General features: G+C 40.1%; 1 long non-coding RNA gene across 1 annotated transcript in view; it reads right to left on the bottom strand.

Moving 5' to 3' along the window:
* Nucleotides 1–763: 763 nt before the first annotated feature.
* LOC120532121 overlaps nt 764–13921 on the bottom strand; it is a 35307-nt gene continuing 22149 nt past the window's right edge. The window contains exon 3 of the long non-coding RNA XR_005634205.1: nt 764–800. This is a non-coding gene — a long non-coding RNA (uncharacterized LOC120532121). The remainder of the gene's footprint in view (nt 801–13921) is intronic.

The raw sequence follows: 13921 nt of genomic DNA, 5'->3' as shown, positions 1-13921 counted from the left end.
AAGCTTTGAGTAGGTGGAGGTGGCGCAGGCCACCACCACAAAGAAACCGGAAAAAGAAACAGAAAAGAGAGTAGGGGTCAGTACCGATTTTAGAGCCACCATGAATAGTTATTTTGAGGAAAGTGAACATATAGAGTATCAGGATTAAGTTAAGATTAAAATGAAGTTATAAAAAGGCCATGTTAAAGTAATGTGTTTTCAGCAGTGTTTTAAAGTGCTCTACTGTATCAGCCTGGCGAATTCCTATTGGCAGGCTATTCCAGATTTTAGGTGCATAGCAGCAGAAGGCCGCCTCACCACTTCTTTTAAGTTTTGTTCTTGGAATTCTAAGGAGACACTCATTTGAGGATCTGAGGTTACGATTTGGAATATAAGGTGTCAGACATTCCGATATATAAGATGGGGCGAGATTATTTAAGGCTTTATAAACCATAAGCAGAATTTTAAAGTCAATCCTGAATGACACAGGTAACCAGTGTAGTGACATCAAAACTGGTGTGATGTGTTCCGATTTTCTTTTCCTAGTTAGGATTCTAGCAGCTGCATTCTGCACTAGTTGCAAACGATTTATATCTTTTTTGGGTAGTCCTGAGAGGAGTGCGTTACAGTAATCTAGTCGACTGAAAACCAAAGCGTGAACTAATTTCTCAGCAACTTTCAGTGATATAAGAGGTCTAACTTTACTTATGTTAGTGAAAAAATGCTGTCCTAATGATCTGATTAATATGTGATTTAAAATTCAGATTACAGTCAACAATCACCCCTAAGCTTTTTACCTCCGTCTTGATCCAAACATGAACCTGAAAAAAAGAGAATAATACATTTTATTTATTTGTAGGCATCTTTCTAAACACTCAAGGACACCGAAAAATAGACAAAACACAGATTACAAACAAAAGTAAAATACAGAAGTTAAAATCAGACAGAGCAATTGTAATCAAAGAGAAAAAGCAGTCTTAAACAAATGGGTTTTAAGTTTAGATTTGTAAAGTGAAAATGATTCAATATTTCTAAGCTCAGATGGTAGTGAGTTCCAAAGCTGGGGAGCAGAGCATATTGAAAAAAAGTATTCCCAGCAGTCGTCTCCAGTTTGCACATCATAAACTCTCCGCAGAGGATGTTACTGTATATCCCTTACACTAAATGCTATCAAGGCAGATCAGGGAGGGGGGAAGAGTACCTGTTTTTAAACTATTGTTGTATCAGCCAAACTGACCATCAGACTCCTCAATTTAGGACTCCGCACCACCCTCTCCAACTGGATTTTGGACTTCCTGATCAACAGGCCCCAGCATGTGCAGACTGGCAAAATCACATCCTTTACGCTGACCCTCAGCTCAGGCACTCCACAGGCTAGTGTGCTGAGCCCCCTTCAGTACATCCATCCTTCCATCCATTATCCAACCTGCTATATCCTAATTACAGGGTCACGGGGGTCTGCTGGAGCCAATCCCAGACAACACAGGGTGCAAGGCAGGAAACAAACCCCAGGTAGGGTGCCAACTCACTGCAGGGCACACACACACCCACACACCGAGCACACACTAGGGACAATTCAGAATTGCCAATGCACCTAACCTGCATGTCTGTGGACTGTGGGAGGAAACTGGAGCACTCGGAGGAAACCCACGCTGAGAATATGCGAACTCCATGCAGGGAGAACCCGGGAAGCGAACATGGGTCTCCTAACCACGAGGCAGCAGCACTACCACTGCGCCACTGCAGTGCTGCCCCAGTACATACTTCATAAATATAAATTAAAAAGGGATTTTGCCTTTTGGAGATTCTAGAATGGCCTTGTATGAGTAAGTGCCGGTGTTTGTCGAGAGTGTGCTCTACGATGAACTATCACTCCGTCCATGAAGGAGTCTTGGTCTTTTCTGTCCACCCTGGCCATCGGACCTTACTCTTATTCTATGTTAATTAATATTGACTTATTTTATTTTCTTACTGTGTCTTTTATTTTTCTATTCTTCATTATGTAAAGCACTTTGAGCTACTTTTTGTATGAAAATGTGCTATATAAATAAATGTTGTTGTTGTTGTGCCTGTTGATGCCCAGAGAGCCTTCATGACCCACTACCCCAATTCTAAACTTCATCGAGCCGGCTTTTTAATGGATGGAAGAATTTCAAAGGCAAAAATAGAATATAATGTAAGAACTCTTCTATTTGTCACAAATAAAATGATTATCAGATTTACAAAGTACAAATTATTCCCACTTGAAAAAAATGGAGATTTCTTCTGTTGTTCAGAGATGGTAAAAATATCATGAACGTGACAGAAAAATTAAATAAATTCATGAGCAAATACAACACTGAGTGTGGGTAATATTCAGTTTTAAATAGTTCTGATACCGAGCAAAAGATTAACCATTTAATAAAAAGAACTTTATTCTGATTTAATGTCCTTAATTCTAATTTATTTTTCATTGTAGTGGCCCAGAGATACTGTATAACTATGTCATATAATATGATTTAAAATTACAACATTACAAGCTGAGCCTAGTGGGGTAAATGAGCCTAACTATATATAATGAAAAAAGTTTGATTAATTATACTGGCAAATGGGAGTTCAGATTTCAATGAAAGTGCAATATATACAAAAACATGTATTGTTGATTTTAAAAAAGCTATATCAGGGCACTTGTAATCAGTCTCTGTTTGTCTACCACAGACAGACCTGTGGCCTGCTGACTTGTTTGGGCTGACATCAAAAGAAATATACGCAGTGCTAATTAACAATGAACCCTGATGGTATATTCAAGAAATACAAAATGAATGATCACTAGAAAGCTGCAAATCCACTGCGAGGGTGGCTTTTATTTGTCAGGGCAGGATCAAAGTGGAAGGTTGTTTTTCTTTGGAGGAAAAAACTGTGTTTTAGAGGGTCTGATATAATTGACGCAAGTTGTGTATTTTACAATCTAAATTAATCATGATCATTTCTTTTTCCCCCCAAGTTAGGAAAAACAACAATTTTGTTATTCATTCCTACTCAGTTCAGCTGCTCTCCATTTGTGCCACTGAAGGACTTTATTAAAAAAAAAAACAATGAATCTTATAAAAAAAAATAACTGGAGGACTTTCTGTTTGATTCTCAATTTTTATCCTGCTGAAAGTATCTGACAAATGCAATCAGAATGCCAATTCATTGTGTTTTGTTGGCAGTGGCAACATGCATTGTATGTCCTGAAGGCAAAAATACCACGGGCCTGATGCTATTAGGGGCCTTATCCTGTTTCACAGTGTTGCTACTTCGGTAACCTAGACATGTTTATACTTCATTTTTTTTCTGTTAGAGAAAAAAGTAGCAAATTTTGGAGCATGTGTTGATGAAACAAGGTTAAGGATGAAACTGTGGCTCACCCCCTTCTGTGTATATGCTGCTGTGAAAAAGTAAGGTCCCTCTGAAAAGTACTTTCTTATCATTTAGCATATGTGAGTATGAAAATCGTCGCTTTAATGGTATCAGTAGGTTAAGGTAAACAATAAAAATAAGCAACATTTAGTGTTTTGCTTATATATAATTAACGCAATGCAATTTCTTTATGCAGGAAAACATAACAGCAGCCTTTGCATTTACATTACACTTTGTAACATTTGGTAGAAATAACTTCTTGTACATTTTTACTGTATCTGTCCCTACCTACCTCTTTGAGACAGGCCAACATATATATGGTACAAGATGGTTTAAAGTATGAACTCAAATATTTATGTGCTGTTTAAAATTTTGACCCTTTTGTCACCATTGGCTGATATACCAGTGTCCCATCTGTCAGCTACACGACCTCTCTGACAACTGTCAATGTCTCTGCTCTCATGAGTTGAGATTCATTCTTTTTGTTCTTGATTGGATTCTATAATTGCTTTATGTTTTTAATGGCAATTGGAGCCGTGAATGCTATTACTTTGTATTTCCTGGTACAGTATAGTGGTTTCACAAATAAATGTTTAATGCCACATTAATTAAATTGGATTGCTTCTTGATTAATTACAAGTCATAGAATGCAGAAAGCATCTAAAGTAGGACGGCCAATGGACTGGGGTTCACTGACATTGCTGTAATACTTTGTATTATTACAGGAGAGAGTACCAGTGGTGGGATTCATTAAAGTTACAAAGATGATTCAATGTCCATTCAAATCACCGTTGATTTAAAACTTTTAAAAATAATGATACTGTATTGACTTCAAAGAATAAATTATAACTGCCTCATCATTAAATGGACAAAAATACATTTGTACCATCAGAAAACAGTAAATGTTGGCTGCCTCTCCTCTCTTTCTTTTGGGTGGGAGTTCAATTTTGGTTTTGTAAAGTTTGATTTTATGTATTGTTATTTGCTTTAAATCAAAATTAATAAAAAAAAAAAAACGGTATAAGTTACTAAATTCACCCTCAGTCATTCTCTTCTTGCCATATTATGAACAGCAATTTGACATGTAAAAAATTGTGTTTCAGTTTGTTTTACCATGCCTCATCTCTGTTGCACTTAGTGACAATATGCAGATGTACAGATGTGCATGCAGATGACTTTTCCAAAAATTTCCTTGATAAAAAATGCACAATCATTTCCAAGTTGCTGTCCCACGTTTACACAGTGCTGTACTGACTCAAGATGAGACAGTGAAAGATATTATAAAAAGGATTGGGAGATGAGACGTGGTCTAGAAAACAGGCAAGAGTCATAACTAGAAAAAAGAGCTGTCAAGTTTAAAATTTTAAACAAAGGAGAAATTCACATACTCCAGCAGCAGCATACATAAAGAACAATATTAAAGGGTGATAAAAATGCAGGTATAACAGACAACAACTTTGTATAATGTTAACGTTTACCCCCCCCGGGTGGAATTGAAGAGTCACATAATGTGGGGGAGGAACGATCTCCTCAGTCTGTCAGTGGAGCAGGATGGTGACAGCAGTCTGTCGCCGAAGCTGCTCCTCTGTCTGGAGATGATCCTGTTCAGTGGATGCAGTGGATTCTCCATGATTGACAGGAGCCTGCTCAGCACCCGTCGCTCTGCCACGGATGTCAAACTGTCCAGCTCTGTGCCTACAATAGAGCCTGCCCTCCTCACCAGTTTGTCCAGGTGGGAGGCGTCCCTCTTCTTTATGCTGCCTCCCCAGCACACCACTACATAGAAGAGGGCGCTCGCCACAACCGTCTGATAGATCTGCAGCATCTTATTGCAGATGTTGAAAGATGCCAGCCTTCTAAGGAAGTATTGTAGGCTCTGTCCTCTCTTACACCAAGCATCAGTATTGGCAGTCCAGTCCAATTTATCATCCAGCTGCACTCCCAGGTATTTATGGGTATGCACCCTCTGCACACAGTCACCTCTGATGATCACGGGGTTCATGAGGGGCCTGGGTCTCCTAAAATCCACCACCAGCTCCTTGGTCTTGCTGGTGTTCAGTTGTAGGTGGTTTGAGTCACACCATTTAACAAAATCCTTGATTAGGTTCCTATACTCCTCTTCCTGCCCACTCCTGATGCAGCCCACGATAGCAGTGTCGTCAGCGAACTTTTGCACGTGGCAGGACTCCGAGTTGTATTGGAAGTCAGATGTATATAGGCTGAACAGGACTGGAGAAAGTACAGACCCCTGCGGCGCTCCTGTGCTGCTGACCACAATGTCAGACCTGCAGTTCCCGAGACGCACATATTGAGTCTATCTGTAAGATAGTCCATGATCCATGCCACCAGGTATGAATCTACTCCCATCTCTGTCAGTTAGTCCCTAAGGAGCAGAGGTTGGATGGTGTTGAAGGCGCTAGAGAAGTCCAGAAACATAATTCTTACACCACCATTGCCTCTGTCCAAGTGGGAGAGGGGTCCTTGTAGCACATAGATGATGGCATCCTCTGCTCCCACCTTCTCCTGGTATGCAAACTGCAGAGGGTCGAGGGTGAGACGGACCTGTGGCCTCAGGTGGTGAAGCAGCAGCTGCTCCATGGTCTTCATCACATGTGACGTCAGAGTGACAGGCCGGAAGTCATTCAGCTCACTAGAATGTAGTACCTTTGGGACTGGGATGATGCAAGATGTTTTCCAAAGCCTCGGGACTCTCCCCTGTTCCAGGCTCAGGTTGAAGATGCGCTGTAGAGGACTCCCCAGCTCCAACATACAGGCCTTCAGCAGTCATGGCGATACACCATCTGGACCCACTGCTTTGCTGGCACAAACTCTCCTCAGCTCTCCGTTTACCTGGGCTGCTGTAATTGTGGGTGGGGGGAAACTCTCTCCTATGCTGGAATCAGCAGAAAGATGGGTGGAGGGTGCAGTAATGCGATGTGAGAGTGGGTTAGGGTGGTCAAACCAGGGCCATTCTTAGGCATGGGTGAGCAGGGCAGTTGCCCAGGACGCCAAGACAAAAGGGACCCCATCATTCAAGGGTTTTTTGTTTTTTTGAAGATCGACGCAAGCTATGTATCTGTACTACGAAGTTTAATGCTAAGCTTACTGCCTTTTCCCGGGGCAGAAGCGAATTGGAAATGAATCCACAAAAAAATTGCTATCCTGCACCAGAAAGCTTGCGCAGAAAATTTGAGTCAAATTTTGACTACGAAGCGCAAGATCAACCTATACTTGATCCAAAGGATAAATATCGCATTGAGTTTTTCAATGTATTGCTTGACCAAGCGATATCATCAATGACTGAGCGCTTTGACCAAATGAAAGATCATTATGATTACTTTGGTTTTCTTTATAATTTTGAAAAAATTAAAATGTTTAAGTGATGTGGATTTGATTAAATCCTGTCAGGATCTCAATGCGATATTAACAGATGAAACAACTGGTTCCAATATTGATGCTCAGGACTTGTTCTCTGAATTGCGTATTTTGGCAAATCTGGTGCCTCCTAATGCTTCTGCTCTTGAAACATTGCAGTTTATATACCGTACAGCTTGAAAGATTATGTTCCAAATGTTGCAATAGCGATACGTATCGCCTTGACCATACCAGTTACTGCCGCTGCTGGGGAACGCAGCTTTTCTAAGCTAAAGATAATCAAGAATTACCTCAGGACAACCATGTTACAAGAACGATTGAATGCTTTAGCATTAATTCTCATTGAGCAAGACGTTGTCCAATCGCTTGATTACTCGGAATTAAAGATTTCGCAAGTGTTAAAGAATGAATAGTTGATTTCGTTTCTTGAGCTTTATTCTGGAATGTTATTTAGCCCAAGTTTTAATTTGGTAGAAAAAAATGGAAAACGGTATAAAAAACACACTTTATAATTGTGACAAAAACATAAATAAAATGCTGTAAAATTTATAAAAATATGCACCACTGTACTGCACATTTTGCACATGCTGGGCTTAGCTACATACCTCCATGCGGTGCCCAATGGAAACAGGTCAAATCTGGCTGAACTGTAGCTAATACTACATGCATAAGGGCCCCCACAGTCTAATTATGCCCAGGGCCCCAGCGTCCTAAGAATGGCCCTGATCAAACCTTTTAAAGAAGTTGTTCATCTGGTTTGCTCTCTCCACATCTCTCTCGATGGTGGCACCCGCTTCGTGCTGCAGCCAGTGATGATCTTCATCCAACCCCACACTTCCTTCATGCTGTTATTCTGCAACTTCTGCTCCAGCTTTTTCCTGTACTGCTCCTTCGCCACCCAGAGCTGGATTCGGAGTTACTTCTGCACGCACTTGAGCTCATGCTGATCACCGTCTTTAAAAACCTTTTTCTTCTGGTTCAAAAGGTCCTTGATGTCACTTGTAATCTATGGCTTGTTGTTAGCATAGCAGTGTACTGTTCTTACTAGAACTACAATGTCCGTACAGAAGTTGATGTAGTCAGTAGTGCAGTCAACAACCTCCTCAATGTTCTTACTATGTAACCCTAGCAGTATATCCCAGTCTGTAGTTCCAAAGCAGTCTCTCAGAGCCTGCTCTGCCTCAGGGGACCACTTCCTGAATGAGCGTGTGGTTGTAGGTAGCTCCCTCACTCTTGGTTTGTAGTGAGGCTGAAGCAGAACCAGTTTATGATCTGCTTTCCTAAGTGCAGGCAGCGGGGTGGCGCTGTATGCGTCTTTGATGTTTGCATACAGTAGGTCAATAGTCCTATTTCCCCGGGTGTTACAATCCACATACTGGGCAGGAATTAAGGTAGGTAATGTTTTGTCCAGCGTCACATGGTTAAAGTCTCTAGCGATTAGCACAAGCGCCTCAGGGTGCTGCGTTTGTAGATTAGCAACAGTGGAATGGATGATGTCACCCGCTATCTCCACGTCCGCCCGAGAAGGGATGTAAACAATATCAGCATTTACTGTCCAAACTCTCTGGGCAAGTAATAGGGATGCAGACTTACGGCCAACAGTTCGATGTCCCTGCAGAAAGTGGAGATTTTGACGTTTACATGTCCAGAGTTACACCACCTTGTATTGACATAGAGAGCGGCGACTCCTCCTTTCCGCTTCCCGCAGGTACTTGTGTCTCTGTCCACTCTAACTGTGCTAAACATGGGTAGCTCCACGTTGGCATCTGGGATGTTAGTTGTTAGTTTCAGAAAAACACAACAAACTGCATTCTCTGTAGGTCCTGACTTTTTTCACCAGCATTATAATCCAAAAAATATTAGTCTGTGAACAGGAATAGACAAAGCAAAATAACACAATGCACACCGGTATGGAAATTCTAATATCAGAAACTCTGCTGGTGTTCCGAATGACATCATGCATCACGTTCTACCAGTAATTCTGGGAAAGATCTCTGAGGCAATGATCGACACACTGCGATTCACAATATGGTGTTGAGAAAAAGACGTTATCAAAATTAAACATTGTAAGTAGTACATGATGAAAGATATTAGTGCAAAAGTCATAATCCTTGGGGTCCAAAACCACATGTGCGACACGTACTCAGACATCAAAGAAGGCAATGCCAGAAATTAAAGTAATAGCACATTACAACAAGTGTAAATAAATTCCTTTCTGCATGTTTGACCAACGCAGAGCAAGCCACCACTGTCCTTGTCCAGTGGTCTGTTCAGCTCAGCTGATTATGTGTAATATCCAGCCATTCATCCATCCATTTTCTAACCCACTTATAATACAACATCACAAAAGAGTAGGTTGTGGTGAGCTAAACAGTTGAGTTTTCTTTTGCATACAATTTCAAAAAACTGACACATGAACTTTACTTTACATGCGATTGCACAAATGTGAAACTCACTAAAAGGGTGTTTGAGAATTTTAAAACATTTGCTTGTTAAAGGTATGGCAACACTATACATCCCTTTTGGATCTGAATATTTCCCAGAATAAGGTCTAGATCAATGATGCCCAAGACAACAACAACATTTATTTATATAGCACATTTTCATACAAAAAAAATGTAGCTCAAAGTGCTTTACAAAATGAAGAATAGAAAAATAGTAGACACAATAAAAAATAAACATAAGTCAACATTAATTAACATAGAATAAGTAAGGTCCGATGGCCAGGCTGGACAAAAAAAAACAAAAAAAATAAAATAACTCCAGAGGCTGGAGAAAAAAAAAATAAAATCTGTAGGGATTCCAGACCAAGAGACCGCCCAGTCCCCTCTGGGCATTCTACCTAACATAAATCAAAAAGTCCTCTTTGTATTTAGAGTTTTCATGGAAGGACTTGATGATGAAGGTCATGTAGACTTCTGGCTTTCAGTCCATCATTGTTGGAGCATCATGATGCTTTGAGTAGGTGGTGGTGGCGCAGGCCGCCACCAAAAAACCGGAAAAAGAAACAGAAGAGAGTAGGGGTCAGTACGGATTTTAGAGCCACCATGAGTAGTTATTATGAAGAATTGAACATACAGAGTATCAGTATTAAGTTAAAGTGAAGTTATAAAAAGGCCATGTTAAAGTAATGTGTTTTCAGCAGTGTTTTAAAGTTCTCCACTGTATTTGCCTGGCGAATTCCTATAGGCAGGCTATTCCAGATTTTAGGTGCATAGCAGTAGAAGGCCGCCTCACCACTTCTTTTAAGTTTTGTTCTTGGAATTCTAAGGAGACACTCATTTGAGGATCTAAGGTTACGATTTGGATTATAACGTGTCAGACATTCCGATATATAAGATGGAGCGAGATTATTTAAGGCTTTATAAACCATAAGCAGAATTTTAAAGTCAATCCTGAATGACACAGGCAACCAGTGTAGTGACATTAAAACTGGAGAAATGTGTTGGATTTTCTTTTCCTAGTTAGGATTCTAGCAGCTGCATTCTGCACTCGTTGCAAACGATTTATGTCTTTTTTGGGTAGTCCTGAGAGGATCGCGTTACAGTAATCTAGTCTACTGAAAACAAAAGCGTGAATTAATTTCTCAGCATCTTTCAATGATATAAGAGGTCTAACTTTTGCTATGTTTCTTAAGTGAAAAATGCTGTCCTAGTGGTCTGATGAATATGCGATTTAAAATTCAGATTACAGTCAACAGTTACCCCTAAGTTTTTTACTTCCGTCTTAACTTTTAATCCTAATGCATCAAGTTTATTTCTGATAACCTCATTGAATCCATTATTGCCAATTACTAATATTTCAGTTTTCTCTTTATTTAGTTTGAGAAAATTACTATTCATCCATTCAGAAATACCAGTAAGACATTGTGTTAGTGAATCAAGAGAGTCGGTGTCATCAGGTGCTATTGATAAGTACAACTGTGTGTCATCAGCATAGCTGTGGTAGTTCACGTTATGCCCCGAGATAATCTGACCTAACGAAAGCATATAGATTGAGAATAACAGCGGACCCAGGATAGAGCCTTGTGGAACACCATATCGGATATCATGTGTCTTTGAGATTTGATTACCACAACTAACAAAGAATTTTCTACCTGCCAGGTAGGATTCAAACCAATTTAAGACTGTGCCAAAGAGGCCCACCCATTGACTAAGGCGATTTCTAAGAATATTCTGATCAATGGTGTCAAATGCGGCACTCAGATCTAAGAGGATGAGAACAGATAAATGGCCACTGTCTGCATTTACCCGCAAGTCATTTACTACTTTAACGAGTGCAGTTTCTGTGCTGTGATTTGTTCTGAAACCTGACTGAAATTTATCAAGAATAGCATGTTTATTTAGGTGGTCATTTAACTGCATAATGACTGCCTTCTCTAGAATTTTACTTAAGAAGGGCAGGTTAGAGATGGATCTAAAATTTTCAAAGGCAGAGGGGTCAAGATTATGTTTCTTAAGAAGGGGTTTGGCTACAGCAGTCTTAGGACAGTTTGGGAAGACCCCCGTATCTAATGACGAATTTACTATGTCAAGAATATTATCAATTAGCACGCCTGATACTTCTTTGAAAAACCTTGTTGGTATTGGGTCAAGGACGCAGGTGGAGATGTCAATTGCGATCAACCAGTAGATCGCAAAGGTAGTGCAGGTAGATTGCGTTGCATTCAAAAAAAAATTTTTTTAACCGTTAGTCTATCATATATCCTCCCTATAGCATTTGCCACTTGATTGACATACAGGACGGCCAGTCTGAGATCTCTTTTCTTCTAACACACTGGTCATCCCGCAACCTGCAGCTACTGCAAAATTCCGGCTGTGATCTAGTTAGCCTTCCAATTTATATCGACTAAAGAAGGGATTTTAAAAAAATTTGTTTGGGGAGGGTATAGGCTGGATGTGGAATTGGAAGACGATTTTTTTCTCACAATGTCACAATCGAAGTGCGTTTGTCTGATCTGTCAATCTATCATTGCTATTCCAAAGAAGGAAAATGTGGAAAGGCACTTTCAAAATGTTCATAAAAACTATGAAACTGACTTCCTTCTGAAAAGCGATCTGAGAAAGAGAATGGAGAGGGAACTAAAATCACAGTTAATCGGACAGCCGTCATTTTTCACTCGGCTGAATTCAAAAGCAAAGGCAGACACACCGAAGCACTGTCCTGGGTGAGTCACTCGATCATTAAGCATAAGAAGTCCTTCCAAGAGCTACTTCCTTGACTGCATTATTCAGCTCTACTTATTTATGCGTGATAGCCTTTTCCCACATGAAAATTATTATATCCAAATACTGTAGTGACCATAAATATATTGAATTATTATTCTGCCCGTAAAGGTTATTCAGTAACTAGACATTAAGCCCGTTACAATAACGGGCGCTAGAACAGTATTGCATAAACATTATTAGGAACAGTCTATATTTAATGGCAAGGGACCTTGACCTCCTTCTGTTTGTTGTCTTAATTTTTTTTGTTAAAAATATTTTTGCAAGAAGCCTAAAGTAAAATAATATTAAAAATAAAATAGAAACGTATATGACAATACAGTAAGTATAAGTAATATTGCCTTAGTGTAAAACTTTATAACAATCTGTAATACACAATATCTGAAGAAGATATTTAGGAAAATGTTTATTTTTTTACCTCAGGAAATTTTTCAATAAAATTTCATTATAGACATTTTTTGTAAACACTCTTGTTCAGGGCCATCTACAACGTTGACAACAACATCTGTAAAACTTCTAACTCTTGATAATGCAAAATATAACTGACCGTGGCTGAATACTGGTTCTGGCAAGTAAATGGCAACTTTTTCTATGGTTTGCCCTTGAGCTTTATTAATTGTTATGGCAACGGCTAATGTAACTGGAAATTGTCACCTTCTTATGGTAAAGGGTAAATTAGTAGAGGATAGAGCCAAATCAATACGGGGAATATTTTGACACTCATTTTCTTTTTTACAATCGATCTATTTGCTCGTATTTTTCTTTGTCTTTCAGCCTTTCTTTTGTTGATGTTTACTTGCTGAGCTGACCATTCTTCCAGGAGATGTTGCTTATATAGGATTTGAGTGTCTGTGTCTTTTGTCCAACTTGACGCGTCTTCTTTTTTGGGTGGCATGTTGTTAGTAGATAGTTAGTAAACATGCACAGGGCAGTATGTGTGGCTTCTCCCCAGCAATGGATTTTATGTGCGCGGCCACGACTACCCAATCAGCACTCTCCTCTGCAATGCTGTCCTTTAATTGCTTATCATGCGCGGCTGCGGCGCGCATCATTCACTGTGTGCCCAGCTTCCAGTGTGTGTGCATCCACGGTCTCCCCAGCAATGCTGTCCTTTATTTGCTTATCATGCGCAGCCGCGGCTACGCCATTCACGGTGTGCTCAGCTTTCAGTGTGTGCGCGTCCACGATGCCAGTCATGCATGTCGCACCGAGCCTCGCGCATGCGCACTTCACCAAAAGACACACAAAGGGGTTTTATTAAAGAGGATGCAAGGTACGACAGCATATATTTCATGTATAAAGTATACTTAGTATATTATATATATATATATCTATACTAATAAAAGGCAAAGCCCTCACTCACTCACTGACTCATCACTAATTCTCCAACTTCCCGTGTGGGTGGAAGGCTGAAATTTGGCAGGTTCATTCCTTACAGCTTCCTTACAAAAGTTGGGCAGGTTTTATATCGAAATTCTACGCGTAATGGTCATAAATGGAAGCAGTTTTTCTCCATTTACTGTAATGGAGATGAGCTTCAACGCCGTGGGGGCGGAGTTTCGTGTGACATCATCACGCCTCCCGTAATCACGCAGTACATAGAAAACCAGGAAGACCTCAAAAGCGCTGAAGAAAACATGCATTATATAATTGAGAAGGCAGCGAAACAATAAGAAGCGGCGAGTGACATATACAACCATATTCATGAGTTCTGCTACTTGAAACAAAGCACGATGTAAACCTACACTTTAAATTAAGTTCATAGACAGGCTGCGCTGGCGTTTGTAATTTAGTGCCTGCCCATATAAGGCCGTCCGTCAGCGGCAATCCAATAGCAAACTCCCACTAAATATTCACGGGTGCTTATGGAGAGGAAGATGAGATGGTCAGGGTGGTGTTTGACACAAACTCAGCGAAACTGCGAGAGAAAGTTTTAAGTGCCAGGACTAAGGTAACATTAA

The sequence above is a fragment of the Polypterus senegalus genome, chromosome 7, assembly GCF_016835505.1.
Source record: "Polypterus senegalus isolate Bchr_013 chromosome 7, ASM1683550v1, whole genome shotgun sequence".
NCBI classification, from domain to species: domain Eukaryota; kingdom Metazoa; phylum Chordata; class Cladistia; order Polypteriformes; family Polypteridae; genus Polypterus; species Polypterus senegalus.
Note: the sequence above shows the minus strand (reverse complement) of the source record. Positions and strands in the feature narration are given on the sequence as shown.